This window comes from Saccopteryx bilineata, chromosome 1 (assembly GCF_036850765.1).
Source record: "Saccopteryx bilineata isolate mSacBil1 chromosome 1, mSacBil1_pri_phased_curated, whole genome shotgun sequence".
Classification (NCBI taxonomy): Eukaryota; Metazoa; Chordata; class Mammalia; order Chiroptera; family Emballonuridae; genus Saccopteryx; species Saccopteryx bilineata.
The window spans coordinates 146,743,994-146,749,796 of NC_089490.1; the positions used below are offsets into that span (position 1 = coordinate 146,743,994).

Consider the following 5,803-nt stretch of genomic DNA (forward strand, 5'->3'; position numbering starts at 1 on the left):
CCTGGGTCCTCCGCATCCCAGTCTGATGTTGTATCCACTGTGCCACTGCCTGATCAGTCGACATTGACATTTTTTAATGTTCCTGAACTTGGATTTGTCTGATGCTCCTTAGTCTTTATATTGAAGTCCTGTGTCTTTGGCAAAAATCTCACAGTAGTGAAATTGTGTCCTTTCCAGTTCCTCCTACCAGGAGGTACATAATGTGGATTTGTCCCATTTTGAAGCACCATGATTATATGACAGGGTTGTTATAAAAGGGATGCTTAAGAAAAATGGTCAGGAATTCTAGGATCTATTATGTAGAATTCCATTTTGATTTCACTGTTATCAAATGGATATTTAAGATTAGTGGATGAGATAAAAGACTCCATTTCTTAGGATTCTATTTTTAAATGAATAGAGACTCAACTCTCAGACAAGATAATAGACTTTATAAATAACTTGAGTGAAAGGCATTGTCAACATTTCTATTATGTTGAAGGTGCCAGTTTGTGCTAATTCATGTTGTTCTTGTCTCTTCCTTCATAGATATATCAACTACATGAAAACAGAAAACAAAACAAGAATTCTAGAGTTTATCCTCCTTGGGTTCTCGGAGGATCCAGAACTGCAGCCTCTCATATTTGGGCTCTTCCTGTCCATGTACCTGGTCACCATGTTGGGGAACCTGCTCATTATCCTGGCTGTCAGCTCAGACTCCCACCTCCACATGCTCATGTATTCTTCCTCTCCAACCTGTCCTTCATTGACATCTCTTTCAGCAACACTATAGTCTCCAATATGCTGATGAACATCCAAACAGAGGACATTTAATCTCTTATGTAAATGGCCTCACTCAGGTGTATTTTTTTAAATGATTTTTTCTATCCTGGACACTCTACTCATTACCATAATGGTCTATGACTGGCATGTTACCATCTATCAGCCCCTACGCTACACAGCCATCATGAACTCTCGTCTCTGTGGCTTGCTAGTTTTTATGACTTTTTTTATTGGTATCATGACATCCCTTCTCCATATATCTTTGATGATTCATCTGAGTTTCTGTAGAGATCTTGAAATTCCATATTACTTCTGTGAACTGACACAGATCCTCAAGTTGGCCTGCTCTGATACCTCCCTGAATAGCATATTGATATATTTTATGACTGGTGTGCTGGGTGTGTTTCCCTTTTGGGGGATCCTTTTCTCCTACTTAAGAATTACTTTATCCATAAGGAAGATGTCCTCATCAGAGGGAAAGCAAAAAACATTTTCCACCTGTGGGTCTCATTTTACAGTTGTTTCTTTATTCTATGTGACGGGCATTGGGTCTACTTCACTCCTTCTGTGATTCATTCTTCCCAGAAAGTCTCAGTTGCCTCAGTGATGTACATGGTGGTCACCCCCATGCTGAACCCCCTCATCTACAGCTTGAGGAACAAGAATGTAAACGGGTTCCTGGGAAGGCTTCTCAGAAGAGCCGACTCCAGTCTGTGATAGCTCTATTGGCTGAAGAACTGAAAAGTTTTGTGAGCACCAGTAGCAAAAATTTTCATTGTGAAGTTCTTACTCTTGAATTTCTCAAGCCATTTTGTTCTTTCATCCAGTCCTTAACTACCTGTGACTTTGTTTTCTACCAGTTTTTAACACACATATAAATAACTAATCTCTCAGTAATTTCTGTGATGACTCTTTTGCCCTGTATGTTGTCCAAAAATTATGTCCTTGGTCTTTTTTCTTATCTTAACACTAGTGAGTTCTAAACTTGGATTTAAAGTATTTACTGTATCTTTGTTATCTCAAATGTTGGCTTAGAGTGCTTAAACTACTGATTGTTCACTTTAATTTATTTCTATGTGTTTGTGAAGTTGTGGTGTTTCTGTGTGTGTATCACTAACTGTGTTTATTTTTTACTGAATAAAGTATGATTAAAATATGCATCAAAATATAATTGATGTGTTAGTTATTATATGATAATCCAGTGCTAACTGTTCTCTGTTTCTTATATAACCTTCTCAATAGGAAAAATCACTGTCCCCATTTTAGAGCTAGTAAAAATGAGACTCTAAGAAAGCTAGAGCATGCCTGACCAGGCGGTGGCACGGTGGATAGAGCATCGGACTGGGATGCAGAAGGACCCAGGTTTGAGACCCCGAGGTCTCCAGCTTGAGCGTGGGCTCATCTGGCTTGAGCACAAAGCTCACCAGCTTGGACCCAAGGTCACTGGCTCAAGCAAGGGGTTACTCAGTCTGCTGAAGGCCCGTGGTCAAGGCACATATGAGAAAACAATCAATGAATAACTAAGGTGTTGCAACGAAAAACTAATGATTGATGCTTCTCATCTCCCTCCATTCCTGTCTGTCTGTCCCTATCTATTCTTCTCTCTGACTCTCTCTCTGTCCCTGTAAAAAAAAAAGAAAGCTAGAGCATAACAAAAGAAAAAAAGACTTCCCCAAAGTTACAGACGGATGAGGGACCAAGTGGCAAAAGCAGGATTCAAACCCAAAACTTTAACCCTGAGCCCATAGTCTTATCTATGTCTTCACAGTTTTTCACATGGATTTTGATGCTGTGTACATCTCTATAGTAGATTTTACTGCTTATTGACAATATTTCTGATTACTCAAGAGAATTTCACTTCCTTTCTCCTTGAAGGTAAAGGTGACAATATATTTTTATCTGTCCAATAAAATATGAGTGGTCCCTCATATTTTATTGAGTCCCTAGAAGGGACTGATGTGTCCCTTCTAGGCTGATATATTTAAGAGCTGGTAAATTATTTTTTCTATTCACTCTGCCTTTGATATGGCTATTGTGGAATAAGGGCATCACAAGATCAAAATAGTATAGAAAGCTAGCAAAACATGTAGGACTTTCCTGGATAGTTACTCAAGTTCATATAGAAATAATAAAATCTCATAAATTCTGTTAGTGTCACAATTTATAATCTTCTTTCTGTGTTAAATGAGATATCTGTTATATAACATGATAATTATGACCAGAATGAGAGGAGTATTTTTTATCACAGCCAATTGCTACTTTATTTACTCAGAATTTTTTTAAAAATTATTTATTGATTTTAGAGACAGAGGAAGTGAAAGAAAGACAGAAACATCAATCTGTTCCTGTTATGGGCTCTGACAAGGGATTAAAGCCACAACCTTGTTGTATTAGGAAGCTGTTCTAACCAACTGTGTTATCCAGCCAGGACTCATTTACTCAGAATATTACTAGGTTTTTTTTTTGGAAGGTCTACTTCTGTATATTCCCTGGAGTTTTCAGCATCTCAACATCTTGGTCCCTCTCCCATATCCAACATGAATGGTTCAATCAAATAGCCCAAAATCTCAAGGATTTACATATCAACCAGCAATAGTGATGTAGACAGTGACAAAGAAAAATCAGACTATCAACAGGTTACTTTGTTTAAAGGGAAAATTAATATCAAGAAATATTTGTGATATGGCTTGGTGCTAGTATATGTGGTATATCTATATGTCTGTCTATATTTGTCTACCTTTGTATTTAGCTAGCTAGCTAACTAACTAACTAACTATTATCTATCTGTCTCTCCATCTATCTCACTGTCTACCCATCTATCATGTAAAATTTTCTAGTACCGAGAGACCAGAAAAAGAGGCTGACAACTCCACCATAACATTAAGAGTTTATTAATGAAATTTGCATATGAAGCCTGTCTTGGGTGGCAGCAAAACAACATGGATATCATCTATGCTGCATGGCAGATGCCAAGAAATTATATTGGACAGGGAAAGATGGATGAGTGTACTGAGGCATGACTCACCCCAGTTAAAGGGTAAAAACCTTATATGCTTGCTTGGGGAAAGGCAACAGCCTCTTCCATAAATGGCACTTCTGGAACATAGAGGAAGGGTCAGAAAGTCTCAGGGGATTTATGGGAAGCAATCTCTGTTCTGTCCCAAATCTAGCTGGATCTAGATCAAGTTCCAGCTGCAGTCATATTATTGAACAGCCCTTCACTTTGTCTATTTATCCATACCAGATTTTATCCTGACACCAATATGTCCCTGAGCTCTTCACTATCAGTGGCTTAGTGAATGAGGCATTTTCTGTGTGGAAAATGAAACAGGATGTTTCTGAGTATGCTTAAGCCAGTGGATACAATGAAACATTTTCAGTGACCAAAGATGGTTCAATGACAAAAGAAGAATCATGCAGAAAGATATGAGTGAGAGAAGTGGAAATGATAAAAGAGTAGAAAGTCTTATGTGGGCATGTGTATTTAATGTTGACTTTGCAACTATGTATAATCAGTAATATTATAATTAATATGAATATATCTTGTTTTAAAAATTGGTTTATACTTTTCAAAATATCTACTGGCTAATTCTTTTATTAGTTTTATTTTCTTAATATTTAAAACTCATAACACTTTTAAGTGCTTGATGATAAAAAATGTAATATATAATTATGTTCAAAAACTTGGAAAATGCAAATAGTAAAAGATACAGTAGAAAACCCAAAAAATAACTACAACTTACATTTTGATGTATCTACCTATCTGTTGGATAGGACACAGGCAAGTTCCAAGCCTTAACCGTAGCCCATCCTGGGAATGATGAGGCAGATACGTTGGCAAGGGTGCGATAGTTGGAGACTGCCCCTGCAGGTGATGTGGCACAGTGGCTCCACCGGTGCCTGCTCCATGCAGGACAGAAAACTATGTGGGCTACGGTTAAGGCTTGGAACTTGCCTGTGTCCTATGCAGAGGTACTTGCAGCCTGTGAGCAATGTGCAGTATGTTCCAAGGAGCACCCTCGGAGACCACTGGTGTCACCTGGACAGATCCAGAGGGGTCATGTTCCACTGACACAACATTATTGGACCCTTACCAAAGTCAGAAGGGTACCAGTATGCAGTCACTTGTGTAGATACTGCCACCGGGCTGCTTGCTGCTTACCCTGCTTGTAACCCTGACCAGAGGGCAGTCATACAGGCTCTGGACTGCCTGAGTGCTGCATACGGGCGACCGCTGGTCCTTGAAAGTGACAATGGTACCCACTTCACTGGTTCAACGGTGAGGCAATGGGCTCAAAAGCTGGGGGTGGACTGGAAGTACCATGTTCCCTACCACCCCCAAGCTGCTGGTATCATTGAGCGGTATAATGGACTCTTAAAGCAGGGACTGTGACAGGAGGGGGGCACCGGCTCTCTTACTGGATGGACACGCCGCTTATGGACAGTACTCCGGATTTTGAATGAGCGACCTCGATGGGGGAGCCCAGCTCCAGTAGAGGCCCTCCTGCATCGGACCCCATTCAGTTTCAGATACGCACCAAGGACATTTTACTCAAGCCAGGTTTCGGACAGCAGGGCAACGTGCTCTTGCCTGCTCCAACAGCCCTTCTTAAAGGACAATGGCTTCAATGGACTTGGCCCTGGACTGTACAGGCCCCCCATCTGAGATGGGTGGCCTTGTTGGCACCATGGGGAAAGGGGCTAGAGGTGGACCTCCAGTTAACTCCTTGGGCAACCTAAGGTAGAAGTGTATTATCCCTTGAGTGCTCAAGGGGACAGCATTTTGAAGGGCACCTTTGTAATTTCTTTATGGCCAATAATGAGTTCTCCTATTTTACTACACATAGAACCAGCAGATGCTGGTGTATTGGCCAATAAGGTTTGGTATGCCCGCTCAGGGCGGCCTCTGGTGCCAGCTACGGTGCTGTCTGCAGACAAAACTCTGGCCTGTATTCTGCCAGAGGGAAAGGATTTGCCTCTCTTGGTGCCACTGACAGCTCTCTCATTTCACCCATAGTTTTTGATCTGTTAATCCTATTGC

General features: G+C 40.5%; 1 pseudogene; it reads left to right on the forward strand.

Annotated features, from left to right (window-relative positions):
- Window positions 1-541: 541 nt before the first annotated feature.
- On the forward strand, window positions 542-1,662 carry LOC136320164 (olfactory receptor 7D2-like; annotated as a pseudogene).
- The last annotated feature ends 4,141 nt before the right edge of the window (window positions 1,663-5,803 follow it).